The sequence below is a fragment of the Gopherus evgoodei genome, chromosome 5, assembly GCF_007399415.2.
Source record: "Gopherus evgoodei ecotype Sinaloan lineage chromosome 5, rGopEvg1_v1.p, whole genome shotgun sequence".
In the NCBI taxonomy this organism is placed as follows: Eukaryota; Metazoa; Chordata; order Testudines; family Testudinidae; genus Gopherus; species Gopherus evgoodei.
Window position 1 is genome coordinate 24,397,974 of NC_044326.1, and position 12,554 is coordinate 24,410,527.

At 44.3% G+C, this 12,554-nt stretch overlaps 1 protein-coding gene across 4 annotated transcripts in view; it reads right to left on the reverse strand.

The window, feature by feature from the left end:
- Positions 1–12,554, reverse strand: part of SORCS2 (sortilin related VPS10 domain containing receptor 2) — an 849,371-nt gene that overhangs the window by 668,460 nt on the left and 168,357 nt on the right. The window lies entirely within an intron of this gene.

Genomic DNA, 12,554 nt, shown 5'->3' on the forward strand with positions numbered 1-12,554 from the left:
ACAGACGTTTTGGAGCATGAGCTTTCGTGGGTGAATACCCACTTCCTCAGATGCATGTAATGGAAATATCCAGGGGCAGGTATATATATGTGTGCTAGCAAGCAAGCTAGAGATAACGAGGTCAGTTCAATCAGGGAGGATGAGGCCCTGTTCTAGCAGTTGAGGTGTGAAAACCAAGAGAGGAGAAACTGGTTCTGTAATTGGCAAGCCATTCACAGTCTTTGTTCAATCCTGAGCTGATGGTGTCAAATTTGCAGATGAACTGAAGCTTAGCAGTTTCTCTTTGAAGTCTGGTCCTGAAGTTTTTTTGCTGCAGGATGGCCACCTTAAGGTCTGCTATAGTGTGGCCAGGGAGGTTGAAGTGCTCTCCTACAGGTTTTGTATATTGCCATTCCTAATGTCTGATTTGTGTCCATTTATCCTTTTCCGTAGAGACTGTCCAGTTTGGCCGATGTACATAGCAGAGGGGCATTGCTGGCATATGATGGCGTATATTACATTGGTGGATGTGCAGGTGAATGAACCAGTGATGGTGTGGCTGATCTGGTTAGGTCCTGTGATGGTGTCGCTGGTGTAGATATGTGGGCAGAGTTGGCATCGAGGTGAATCTTGGTACATTCTATCTGATTGCCTGTTGGGGTTGCCCTGAAGGAGGCAGCCTGCCATGCTTCCAGGTTCAAGCTTCACGTTTCCCTCTTTGCAAGCCTCTTCTAATCTTTAATTCATCTTAAAATAATAGCAAACTATTCATGTTGTTGTTCTTTTAAAGTTTCAAAACTTTGCCTTTCAGGAGGGTCACACTGAGACTTCTCCACTACCACAGAGCATGGTATGATATTTTTTTGCACCAGCATTCCCTAAAATCTTGTGAACTCAGGTAATTATCTCTTGATTCCCTCTCCCTCTTAGATTCTAAAACCAGGTCCCTGTCCAACCTTGCTTAAAGGAGGGTAATGGATGAAGTAAAAAAAAATGCAAGGACCTCTATGGCTCCCAAAAGAGGACTAGAGAAGCCCTCTAGGAATAGGACCCTATGGCAAGAGATTGAGTTAGTGAAAAATTTTCTCTTTTCCTTTATAAAGGTAAAGTATGTTAGTTTCTGTCTGTTAATTATTTAACCTCCAAAAGCAAGAGAGAAAGTGAGTTATGTTGCTCCTAAGTTATTCTTTTCATGCTGAATTAAACTTTTTTGTAACAGTTATAATGAGGCAAGGTCACCCAGGCACTTCTGCGTAATGATTAGTTATTTCCATAAGAATTACTTAAAATAGGTGAAATCTAGAGAGAGACAGAGGGGAGGAAGTTTAAAAAGACAAAAGAAACATCTAGAAGACAACTCTTAATTAAACTGGCTAACACTGTTATCTAAGCTATTCTTCTACATGCATGGAGGACTGCCTTAATTAACTTCTATTTCATTCTCTATCTGCAAATCACTACCATATCCCAGAAATCTTACAATATTGAAATGCATCAAAATGTGAATTTAAGATACTTGCAGACTCTGTATCTGCTCATTTAATGTATTCCACAGCAGAGCTGTCCTTTTGAACTATCATGGCATATTGATGTTATTAAAGAGTCTATGAACACAGTGACTGTAATAATGAATTGAAATTTACATCAAATGTAATCTCATTAATTGTATGATCATACCTGATTTGATAATTTGAATGCATTACTAAAAATATATTCTATACATGACATTAAAGATCTTATCATGGTTAATTTGCTTAAAAATGTGGTTTAAGCATAATCGTTGATCTTGATTTTATACGTCTTCATTTAAAAAACACATAGTACTTTCATTAGGAAAAAGGTAAAACCATAAAGATGGAAAATCTGAACCCTGCCCTAAATTGCAGAAGTCCCCAAACCACAGACAATACACATCTCAACACACCTTCCCAAAAAATGTCATCAAAACTGATGTTTCAACAAAAGCATTTTTCAACAGAGAAAAAGTGTAGTCCAACCTGCCCTGTCTATTTACTTTTTAATACTATTACGTCTGAAAATAAGCAATAGAAATTCTGCAAATTATACAGAATGTGCCTTTCCATTTGTTGGCCTGTTTTGCACAGATTTGGAAACAAACAACTTTTTCCAAAGCGTGTCAACATTTTGTTCTGTAATTGCACATGCAGTTGACCAATGCACATCACCTGACCACTATTCCTTCCAGTTCAGTTTCATGTAAGTATTTTAAATGTTTAGTAACAACTGCAAATCAAAATATAATTACTCAGTCAGAGCCTGATCCAATGTCATTGCTTCAATAGATAACCTCTTCCTGACTTCAGTGGGGTTTAGATCAGGACTTTAGACTCCAAAAGTTAGTGGCCAGGGGATCATGCTCAGGGGGTGCTGCTGCATGCCTCTGGGGCAAGGGTGCCCCTCCTCCCACTACCTTGCTCCACTGCTGCTCCCGCCTCCTCCCTCCTGCCCCCCATGGAGCCGCCCCTAGCCAACAGGGGCGGCTCCAGGCCCCAGCACGCCAAGCACGTGCTTGAGGCGGCAAGCTACGGGGGGTGCTCTTCCGGCGCCGCGAGGGTCGCAGGCAGGCTGCCCTTGGTGGCATGCCTGCGGAGGGTCCCCCAGCGGACCCTCCACAGGCACGCTGCCGAAGGCAGCCTTCCTGCCGTGCTTGGGGCGGCAAAATGCTTAGAGCCGCACCTACTAGCCAAGCTGCTACGGACTGGGAGCCTGTCTCTTGTCTGCTGTGCAGAGTGGAGTTGGGCAGGTTGATGTTGGATTTTCCCCTCCCCCAACCCATGTACCCAGTTGCTGCTGAGCCGGGGTCAAGGAACAGGAGGTGCCTGTCTGCTGCTGTGCTGGCTCAGGAGTGGGTGCTGCCAGCAGCAGCTACTGCTGGCTGAATGTGCATTCAGGCGCCTAAGTGCTCTGCTTAAAGAGACAGCATTCCCCCAAAACACACATGTACACGCACATGCACACCAAAATCTGCAATGGTGCCTTTGGTGAGCCAGGTGTGGCCAGAGAGCTGAGGGATGGCCATGGGCTCTGGTAAGATGCAGCCCCATGCGACAGCATGGAACCCGGCCTCTGCAGCAGGCCGAGTGCCAGGCACCATGAGCCGCTGCAGCCTTGCAGAAGTATGTATGTAACATCCAAAATATTTAAATAAATGGTATTCAATTATTGTTTAACCGTGCAATTAAAACTGAGATTAATCACAACTATTTTTTAAATCTCGTGATTAATTGTGATTAATTTTTTTAATCATTTTACAGCCCTACGGGAAACCAGTGAAAAATCTGAGTGAACTCGCTTAAACTGTTTTAAACCTATTTTAAATCAGTTTAGTTTGTCATTAAATTTACAGGCACAAGCTAAACTGCTATAACCACTTTTTCAACTGATATAAATGTGTCTATATCAGTTTAAGTAAATTGGTTTTAAATGATTTTAGTTAAAACAGTGCAACTTGTATGCTGGACAAGACTTGAGAAGAAAGGAATGAAGGAATATTAAAACACCAATTGTCCTTCGCATCCAGCCATCTACACAACTATGTTTTATCATTTTCCTCAATCCTGTAATTTATTTTATTACAAACAGAAACATGGACAGCAAAACAGGACTGTACAGTCTTAGCTAGCTTGACTACTTCACTTCATAGTTCTAGAATGCTTTTTTATCTGAGAAACTTGAAGACCTTTACAAACATTATGTTTCACAACTTGACAGGTATGATGCTCACTGTACAGTAACTATACAGTAGCAGAGGGCAGAATACAGCTGGGAGACCTGATTCCCAATCCCTTGCTCTAAATATTAGATTGGCCATTTACCTTTGATGTACCTATTGTTAAAGCAGCAAAACTTTCAAACTAAATTTACAACCATTTAAATAGCTAGATTAATACAGTGGAGCTCTGGAAATACCAAATTATCTTAATCTATTGCATCTTTAAGGATTAACCACCATTATAATTATGGCCAAGGACCAATTACCCACATTACTCTTTAAAGGCACATTATTTTATATAAAACTTTATAAGGAACTTTATGTAAAACTTCATTACTCCAGCACAGAACTTTGAAAGCTAATCTGTCCAAGAAATGTTGAATTCAATGAAAAACCCTCCAAGAATTACTTAGTGATTTGTTCAGGGTTGTCACCGTAATGCTCACTTGCAGTATTTCTAGTTCATGTTCAGCCAGTCTACAATTTTCAATTGCTATACCTACAGGGAACCCTGGGCTGACATGCTTTGTACCACACCCTACGGGTTTCTAGCACACCACAGACAAATGAATGCAATGGAAATTTATCAAATTTATACCAGATGGTACATAAATTTACATTCATGATGGCTGGGGAAGGAGGAAAATAAAACTAGAGAAATTGCAAATATGCCAAATTAACAACAAAACAAAACATATGATTTTTCAAATGCTGCCATCCTTATCAGTGGGAGGGACTGCAGTTCTCAGACTGCAGCCACCACCTGGCAACTCACTGGTACCAGCAGGGAGTGTGGACTGGTGGACCCCAGCGGGCACCATCTACAAAGTTTCCAATTGAAGGAGACATCCAGCCTCTCCGATTGGCTCAGACTCACTATTTAAGCCAGAAGGAGCCATAGCATGTTGTCCGAGCAGCTAGGCGAATCTCTGGCTGACAGCTAGCCTGGACCCTGCCTTCTGACCTGACTCCTGAGCTCTACCTTGTTCCTGGTTTCTACCCTCCTGCCTTGTTCCAGATCTCTGCTTCTGTGCCCCACCTAGCTCCAAACTTTGGCTTGACTCCTGACTCTGACCCTTGGCTTGACTCCCAACTTTGTCTGTTACTGGCTCTGGTTCCTGGCTCCTACTCTGAGCAGTAGGCTTGACCACTACTGCTCTGACCACTAGGTATGACCAGTTACATCCTGGTCTACAACATTTTGCTCCAATCACCAACCCCTCCGAGCGTGGTTCAGCCAGATATGGACCCAGTGGAGCTCTTCTGACCCCAAAGAGCATTGCCTCCCCACAAGCAAATGACTCACCTCCAGACAGACAATTAAGTCATACAGGTGCAGATCACGCAGCTGGTCACTGAGAATCAGGCACTGCAGGGGTAAGTCTATCAACACTGTGCAGAGAACAATGAGCTCTGGGCCGTACTGTCTGCATGGTCCCCCTGAGCCAGGACCATCAGACCCCTCCGGAAGCGCTTCAGTGGGGATTGTTCCAATTTTGAGGCTTCATGTACTAGTCCCACCTCTTGTTCTTGCTTCACCCTCAAACATACTCATCCAACCAAGCCCAGGTAGGCCTGCTGGTGGAGGAGGCATTAGACTGGGCTTCCCCCCTACAGGAGGCCAGCAATCCAGTTTTATCTAGCCAAAGCCACCTTCCAGAAACTCCAACAGGAGTCAGGCAGAGTACTGCCTCCTATGCAGCACACTTCCACCATCTCACGTCAGACATGGAGTGGAATGAGGCTGCTCAGCTATTCCAATTTCAATGGGGCCTGTGGGATGAGATCAAAGATGAGTTGGCTAGAGGTGAGACCCCAATGGATCTGGGCATTTGTACTGCTGTCGTCATCCAGATTGACAATCGGCTGTGTGAAGGGCAGGAAGAAAGAAAGGTGGCATTGGAGCTGCGCCCACCGTTATGAGGTCCCACTCTGCAAGTCAAGCCAATGCAGGTCAACTTGGGCCAATGATCCCTTACCCCAAGGAAACAGAGCATCAGCAACATTTTAACCTGTGATTCTACTGTGGCAAACCAGATCACACTATATCTGATTTTCCCACGAGGAACCCAAATCGAAGACTCAGGAAAATGAGCTACCTCAGGCCTGGTAAAGAGGGCTAGATGAACCACCTTGACAAAATGTTCCCCTGAGTCTCGAGCCATTGTCCTATATGGAAAGTGTGCTCAATGCCATCGATCAACACTGCATTTGCAAGTACCAGCTGAGCTACATGTCCCAGAGTGCTCCTTTCCAATCCCTCCACAGCAGACAGACAGACAGAGCGTCCCTAGGGTATGGCAAATCAGGGCCTCATGCTTTGGGGGCCCCGTGCTTTGGGGGGTGAGGAGGCGAACAGGGGGGTGAGCAGCAGGCCAGCAGGCAAGCGGGGAGGGTGAGGAGGAGCGCCCCCTACCAGAATCTCCCCCCAGTGCCTCCAGCCCGCAGGTAGCACCTGCTGATCAGATGTTTTACCCGCGGCATCAGGAGACACTGGGGGGAGGGAATGGGAGAGGAGAGGAGCAAGGGCACAGTGTGCTCAGGGGAGGGGCAAAACTGGGTGGGCCAGAGGCGGGGCAGGGGCAGGAAGAGGCAGGGCAGGGGTGGGATGAAGCAGGGCAGTAGTGGGGCCTTGGGGAAAGGGGTGGAGTGGGGGCAGGGCCTGGGCGCAACCAGGAGGGAGCACCCCCCGGCAGATTAGAAACTCAGCACCTATGTCCTGGGCCCCGCATCCTCCTATGGATGGCCCTGGGTACAGTGAATAACTGTATTGACCTGGATGTGGCCCAGATCCTGCAGATTTCCCTAAGGCCCAAGCCTGTTCCAGACATAGTAGAGACAATGGATGGGCCCCCACCACCTCCAGGCCAGAGACCACAGAGACCATGTCTCTAGAGGTAACCACCTGAGGGCACCGAGAGATGTTGCAGATCAGTGCCATTCACTCTCCACATTTTCTCCTTATCCTGGAAGTTTCTTGACTGACCCTCCACACCCTCTCATTCACTGGCATGAATTAAAGGTGAACTTCTCTTTGGAATTCTGCCAATAGCACTGCTTGACCCCACATTTATCCAGCACATTTTAGCTACAGCACAGTAGGTGGAAACTGTCTTTTAAAATACCCTGTTGATTTTATTTTGGTGGTAGGATTTATGGGATCCCTACTGTAGAGGTGAACCGTGGAAATGGTAGAAAATAGCAAGCTTCCATATATATTTAAGCAGTGGCACCTACATAATACAGCAGATTAGACTGGATGAAGGTATTCTATCTTTAAACATACAAGCAAATTTGAAATTAGGAGGAGCCTAGCTCAAGGATTGCCCTAGGCAGCAACCCTGGGAACCACTCACACCTTTTGAATTCCCCATACTCCTTCCACCCTCAATATTCCATAATCACTCTGCTGTGAAAACTTTCCATGTTATTAAAATCATGCCTGCTTGACTTTTTTTTCTCTCCCTCTCTCCTGTCTAATGTTCAAAAGCTTGTCGTTTTCACCTACTTCAGTTGGTCCAATATAAGATGTTACCTCACTCACCCCTTGTCTCTCTCAAAGTTAGGCACGTGAATTTACAATGGTCACTATGCTGGTCTCCATCTGCCTTCCTTGTAGATTTTTGTTTCCATGTCAGAATCATAGAAATCTAGAACTGGAAGGGACCTTGAAAGGTCATTGAGTCCAGTCCCCTGTCTTCACAGCAGGACCAAGTACTCTCCCTCACAAATTATTTTGCCCCAGATCCCCCTTGAGGATTGAATTCACAACCCTGAGTTTAGGAGGCCAATGCTCAAACCACTGAGCTATCCCTCCCAACACCTTAGAGAAGTTTTGCAATCATTTTTTCTAGCAGACTTATTATTAATGGAGGAAAGTTGGGTTTCCTCTGCTCCCACAGTGCGTCATGCAGCTTCTCTCAGGAACACAGGAATTATCAGACTGGATAAGACCTGTGGTCCATATATTCCAGTATACTGACTCCAACAGTAGGCAGCAAAAGACTCTTGCACTTTCATTTGAAAGCAATTGCACAGCAGGAAGAAGTGGGTAATTTGCCCCCTATGAAGGTGTAATGGGGTCTACAGGCTCCACACTGAAGCATGACTTGGAGTAGACAATCCTGGTCTAGGGAGGCCCCACTCCTCAACAGGTACAGGGCATGTTCCCACTGGAAAAACAGTTTAGCCCAGGAAGAGGAGGTCAGGGCAGGGAATAAGCTGTATGTGACACCAGGAAACAAGACTGACACTGAGCACTGTAACAGGAGTGGCAACAGCATGGTGAAGGCTGCTCTAGTAGCAGGTACTTGGATCCACCTCCATCCCCACTCCCTTTGGGAGTTGAAAGCCCTACAGGAGGTTGATTGAACAGGACATTAAGAGACCAAGGAGAGTCCACAAGACAATGACCACATTCCAAACAAAGGAGTTCTAGACTGGTAGGAAGTGACCCAGGGGAATACCTAATTTGGGGTAGCTCAGTAATGGGGTTGGATCCTTTGATAAACCCCTAAGGCCTGGTTGAGACCTGGTAGAATGGGTAGGCCTGGGACCCTTACCATACTCCTCCCTCCCTCCCCCGATCCTCTCTAGTGACAGAACCTTTTGGGGAGCAAATGGAGCATCTTGGGGCCATTGAGGCTGCAGCCAGGGCCCCCTCTTGTATGATTAGGGCAGCAGAAACTGAAGGTTTCACTAGATCATTAAATCAGCTAGTCATCGGTCTCATTCTAATCTCTAATAAAGATTGGTTTATAACCTGAAACACGAGGTTTTGTATCCCTTCTTTTTAAGAAATGACTATAACAACTCTGGGTATTTTTATTCTTATTTATTTGTATTGAACTAGCATCTGGAGTCCCAGTCATGGACCAGGACCCCAATGCCTTAGGTGCTGTACAAATTCATGTTATCCATATACACGTCTAATCCCTCTTCAAATCTTGCTAAATTCTAAGTTTGTGAGGCAGAAGCAGAAACCAAGGCCCTGATCCTGCATACACTTATGTATTTACCTTTACACACTATGAGTAGCCCCATTAACTTCAATAGGCCTACTCACAGTGCACAAAGTTAAGCAAGTGCCTAAGCCCTTGCACGATCAAGGTACAAGGTTGTAGAAAGCCCACCAGCTCCCACATCACAAAAACAAAATAGAAGTTTTACAAAAACATCTAGTTTTTAGAAGATGGTATTTACAATATCCTGAGAAACTGTTTGACTTTAACCATTTTTCCTAATTTTATGCCTTCATAATATAAGGACCATGAAGACTAATTGGAATTGGGCTCTGCACCTTAAGTACAATAGTCAGTGTTGGCCAATCACTAAACATAAAATAAAAACAAATTTCATTATATATTTGTTTCGATGCTGGTAGGCAGGGACCTGGCCAGGGTGCACCATTTATTCCTTAATCAAGAAAAGCTGCAGAAAATGTTCCAGATAGAGTCAGAAAACTCCTAAAGATCGGCCTAGCGCACATAGAGTGTAAATCTATTTGCAAGAGATCTCTGAGAATCCCAGAAATTAGAAATGAAAAAGCCCTACTTTCTCAATTTCTTGGGGATCAGCACAAAATTGCACCCTGCTAGAAATGAGCCTGAACTGAAGATAGGATCAGAATCCCACTCCTGCCCTCCTCAACTTTCAAGAAGTTTGGATGCCAACTGAATTCATATCCTGACCTCCTGGCTCACACACATCTCTGTGCCTCAGATTGTTACAAATGTACTAAAAATTTGACAGAGGTGTGTTGGCCCAAAGTGCAAGGTGTTATTCCCCTTCAAAAGTGTGCTTCAAGGTGTGCATTCACACAACACAGCATGGAGTCCCGGGAGTATGTCAGGGAGTACCTTCATAAAAGCCAAGCAACACACAGCTCAAAGGAGAAACAGCTGGTGAGAGGAGGGAAACATTGCTGAGCACACCATGTCACACAGAAATAGCTTCAAATGACATGGATCAGACAGATGTGCAATAGCAGGATAGGAGGCAGGGGCAGACATGGCCAAATAGCTGGAACAATGGGTCAGATTTCATCATAGAGTGGGAACCAGGAGACACAGAGAAGGTGACAGTAGAAACACATTACATGGTGTGAAAACGCTATGATGGACACAATACACAACTGAGCAGAGCTTGACCTTTTGAACAGAGAGGCAACTGCAAGGGTGTGACACAAAGCACGCCTAAGAGCAACCGTTTATTGGTACATGGCAGACAGCCCTGCTTCTGTAGAGCCGTGTAAAACCTTCATTTAGGAGCAATGCAGAAGCTTTGGGTATGTCTACACTATGAAATTAGGTCGAATTTATAGAAGTCAATTTTTTAGAAACTGATTTTATACAGTCGATTTTGTGTGTCCTCACTTAAGAGCACTAAGACCATTAACTCGGCGGAGTGCGTCCACAGTACCGAGGCTATTACCAACTTCCGGAGCATTGCACCGTGGTAGCTATCCCACAGTTCCCGCAGTCTCCGCCACCCATTGGAATTCTGGGTTGAGATCCCAATGCCTGATGGGTCAAAAATATTGTTGCAGGTGGTTCTGGGTACATGTCATCAGGCCCCCCTCCCACCTCCCTCTGTGAAAGCAACGGCTAATAATCATTTCTTGCCTTTTTTTCCTGGGTTACCCATGTAGACATGTAATGCAAACCTACTTCCTTTGTTGATTTTAATTCCCTGTAAGCCATATCATCAGTCAACCCTCCCTTGGCACTGCTGCAAGTCCCTGTTATAGCCTCTGTCCTTCATGCCCTTGGAGATTTTTTCAAATGTTTGGGCATTTGGTCTTTAGCACGGATTTGTCTCTCCATACAGCGATCAGATCCCGTACCTCCCATTCGGTCCATGCTGGAGCTCTTTTGCGATTCTGGGACTCCATCATGCTGCTGATGAGATCTGCACTCAGCTGTAGATTGCCATGCTGGCCAAACAGGAAATGAGATTCAAAAGTTCACAGGCCTTTTCCTGTCTACCTGGCCAGTGCATCAGAGTTGAGAGTGCTGTCCAGAGCGGTCACAGTGGAGCACTCTGGGATAGCTCCTGGAAGCCAATACCATCGAATGCGACCACACTACCCCAAATTCAACTCAGCAAAGTTGATTTCAGCACTAATCCCCTCATTGGGGAAGGAGTACAGAAATCGATTTTAAGAACCCTTTAAGTTGAAAAAAACAGCTTCGTCGTGTGGATGGGTGCAGGGTTAAATCCAAGTAATGCTGCTAAATTTGACCTAAACTCGTAGTGTAGACCAGGTTTTTGTTTCAGTCCTGTGGGGCCTAGGACATCTGCAGAGCTGATTATCCCAATTACCCAACCCCTACGTTTAGTTAGATGGTTTAAAAAATAAAATCTGTATGTGAGTGAAGTGTAGAGATCCTGGTGGGCACAGCAGCAGGGGATTATTACTAATTTCACATGCTGCAAGACAAATCAGGAAGCCCAGGCACAAGAAAATGAGCATTGATGAATCTATATAACTCATTTCTAATCTACTCTATATAGGTTTTTATAACACACTCATCACCATAGTAACGTCCTTGAGAGGTTAGCAAGTTAACGTGTGGGCCCAGTCAGGACACTGCAGAATGTAAAATTAAATCAACGGTGGATCCCAAACTGCTAAATTTAAATCTATACCCAAACTTTCCCAATGTCTACAGATGTTACTGTACAAGATGTTGGTTTGTTCCACTATATAGACAGGAGCCACAGGCAAAGTTTGATTGCCCTTCTGGAAAGCCAAACTTCCCCAAAATTCTAGTCATCTACATTCAGGTGTTTGGTTTGGTGATTAGAATGTATGTATTACAACAATTCTCTGCTTCCCAATACTGAAGCTGGAAGCAAGTCCATGCTGCTCTGGAATGTGCAACAAAAAAAAGTTGCACTGTGTTAATTACCTCATCAAACCACGTCATGCAGATATTTGCTGTAAACCTTTAACACTGCAGCACTCAAAAGAGAGAGTGAGAGTGTGTGCGTGTGTAAAATGTTAGTGTGTGACCTGTGAAGTGGCTCATGTAAATACAAAAGTACTAGTATTCAACACAGAAGTGATAAATGCATGTAAACATTTATCTGAAAGCTTGAAACGTTATTTTAAGAAGAGAAATGTGACAACAGATCAAGTTAAGGAGAAGTAAATGAAGAGCAGAACAATTACATAAGACCTGCTTTACAGGAACAGTAGTTTTCCCTTCCAAAGCACTAGACTCAATAGCAAGTTAATTCCTCAAGAAAACTAGAGGCAGGTAGAATGGCATAGCAGGCTTATACTTATCAAACCGCTAGTGTTGGAGGCTGTCATTCCAATGTAGCGCAGTATTTTGTAACTCTCAGATGAATGCATTTCCTCTCTTTGTTCCACAGTGCGCATCTTCAGGTCTATGGCTTTGTTGGCTTGATGATTTGTTTGTTTTGATGATACTGCATTTTGTCTACCATATTGCTCAAATATTCCATGGATGTCTTTTCCGACTAATGATAAATGTTCAACTTCTGCATTGGTAACTTTAAAAACTCCCAAGGCATAATGCACTGGAACAGATTGATGGTTGCAATTGTAGGAGAGTGGGATGAGGGGGAGACAGAGGAATCAGTGACATACTGTACTAAGAAAGAACCAATTATTCAACAAATCTGCTTTTGCTAATTCAGTCAGACAACCCTGTCTATTAAAATTCTATTATTTGAATTAACTATTGTTAACTATTGTTAACAGCAATAATACTCCCAATCTGCCTCTCAAATTTGGTAACTATCTACCTTATATTAGAACCAATCTAGTTACACGGCTTGCATCAAATGAACTAGTTTGTAGTTTAATTAC